The sequence below is a fragment of the Otolemur garnettii genome, unplaced genomic scaffold (genome assembly GCF_000181295.1).
Source record: "Otolemur garnettii isolate 467f Iridium unplaced genomic scaffold, OtoGar3 scaffold00103, whole genome shotgun sequence".
NCBI classification, from domain to species: domain Eukaryota; kingdom Metazoa; phylum Chordata; class Mammalia; order Primates; family Galagidae; genus Otolemur; species Otolemur garnettii.
Genome location: NW_003852498.1, coordinates 5,647,163 through 5,649,867, shown reverse-complemented (window position 1 = coordinate 5,649,867; position 2,705 = coordinate 5,647,163).

Here is a 2,705-nt window from a genome sequence, read left to right as displayed (position 1 = left end):
TACTATTTTATTTAAGATTTCTTCACAACAATATTCACAAGAAGCTTGCTCTTTTATTCTCTTTCTTGTCACTGTATATAGCCATTAGATAATACGATCTATTTCTGAAGAACATCATATAGTCTTAGTTCTACAAAGTAATTGCATATTTAATATTACTACTTATTACTACTTATTTCAATCTCCCCCAATCATTATAGTCATCTGAATGATGAATCAGTTGTTGAATCGTGTTTTATAGTAAATTTCCAAGTAAGGGCTTATATAATAATATTACCTGACTTCTTGCATTCTCAAACTATTTTGTTTAAAATCTTTTACATGAAAATTAGTTTAGCAGGATTCAAAACCCATGGTTTATGTTTTCTTTCCTTGAGCATCTTAAAGTTTGCTTAGTTACTTATCTTCTGATATAAAACATGCCTGTTGAAATGTTCCATGTAAGGAACATGATTTCTTTGGTTATTGGCAAAAGAATTTTTTTCGAAGTTCAGTAGTTTAACCAGAATATGTTATGAGGGTGTCCATCCCAGTTTGACTTTCCTCTGTGTAAATATATATGTAGTTTCAAACTTTTTGCTTTTGTGCTTGTGACTTTAGAATAGTTTCTTATATTGTTGTTTTTAGTATTTGATTTATTCTGTTTCTTATTTGGGGGAAACTATTATATGTATGTTGTGTCTTCTTTTCCTATCTTCTAAATTTATTATTTTTTTTAATTTTTAAATTTCTTTTTAAAAATTCTCTTTGATTTTTCTAGTTTTCTTCCTTTCCATCTTCTATTTATCCCAAAGCATGATATATTGCTTCTGTGTTATTTCCAGTTTAGCTTTCATTTCTGAAATAATTTTTCTTGTTATAGCACCTTTGAAATATTTTCTTTTCTCATGGCACATATGATTAGAGCTTTTAGAATTCTGATTTATGATGTTCTTTTATATTTTTGGTATTTTTCTTAATTTGTTTTAGCGTGTTTTGAAATATTATGTTACTGTTTATGTTGTTTTCTGGTCATTTCTTTATGGCTTGCTTGTACTGATGCTATTTTAACACTTATTTTCTGTTTATTCATATTATATTTACATATGATTTACATATGATTGGGCCAATATATTTTCTGGTTTCCCAATTCTAAGTCAAGTAAGTTTTTCTTTGTCATTAGAGACAAAGAAATGGTCTTTGGGCCAGAATAACTTCTAGCTTCATATTGTTTTTATGAAATGATATTTTTTAATTTCAGAATATTACAGGGATACATGCATTTTGGTAACATAATTTACTTTTGCATATTTTAAGTCAATATTGTAAGTGTGTCCTTCACCCAGAATGTGTGCATCGTACTGGGTAGGAGTGAATTTACACAAACCCTCCCCCCCTACATACTTGATTTCTGTTGAGCTTCACTTCCATATGTGCTTATATGTGTTGATCAACTACTTCCAATTTAGGATTGAGCACATGTATTTGTCTTTCCATTTTGTGATGCTTCATATTTTTGAGATCTGCTTCCTCATCCCTTTAATTATTTAGAATTGTTTCTTTTTTCCCTTCCATCCCTGAACTGCTCAGTTTGGATTCTATTCACAGTAGGTTCTCCTCGCTGAAGGACCGTGGTTCTTGATTATCTGATGGAACACATTCCATTCTGATTTTTTTCTATTCTCAGATTGGCTGTGTTCTTTCCAGTGAGGACCTGTTGGTAATTTGAGGATTTCCTTATTTGCAGAATTCCATTGCTTTCTCCCAAATTTCTACTTTCATAGAAACCGATATTATAAATTCTACCTTCAATTTTTACCTATGAGTTTTTTTTAATAACACCCCTCTCTCTGCCCCCCTCACCCCATTGTATTGAGGCTGCTTTACTTGACAGTTTATCTCAAGCAGTGGAACACTCAATAAGGTCAGAATGAAGCAAGTGAAACGTGAAAGAGCTATTGAAGTTGTTTTTGAAAGAACCAGGACAAAAAGTTGCAAACATTATTAGGGTGGAAATTAGATATTCCCTCTGTTTCCACATATTTAGCACTGCCTTGAATTAATTAAAGGTACTGTGATTCCAAGTGACTAAAGCAGTCACGTGAACTAAAGCAGGATAAGTATTACAATTTTAGATTTTAGGCTGAGCGTGGTGGCTCACACCTGTTATCTTAGCACTCTGGGAGGTTAAGGCTGGTGGACTGGTTGAGCTCAGTTGTTTAAGGCCAGCTGGAGCAAAAGTGGGACCACATCTCTACTAAAAATAGAAAACATTAGCCAGGCATTGTGGTGGGTGCCTGAAGTCCCAGTTACTCAGGAGGCTGAAGCAAGAGGATCACTTGAGCCAGGAGTGTTAGGTTGCTGTGAGCTAGGCTGATACCATGGCACTCTAATCTAGATGACAGAATGAGACTCTGTCCCCCCCCCAAAAAGTTCTTAGATTTCATTGCATTTTATTTTCAGGTAGCCAGAGAAAGAGCATAAAGGGGTAGTAAATGAGATTAAGTAGGTATTGTTAATTTTTGGTGCATTTTACATATTCATTGGACCATTTACAACATTGTGTACCTGCCTTTCTTTCTGAGTAGTTTGGAATATCTTTTACAATGTCACATGGACAACCTCTGCATGGATCCTGACAAAGGTAGATGGCCCTTGTGCATATGAAATCTTGACGATCTAATATTCAAGTTATACTATAACCTTTTTATGGGAGAAATGGGTGA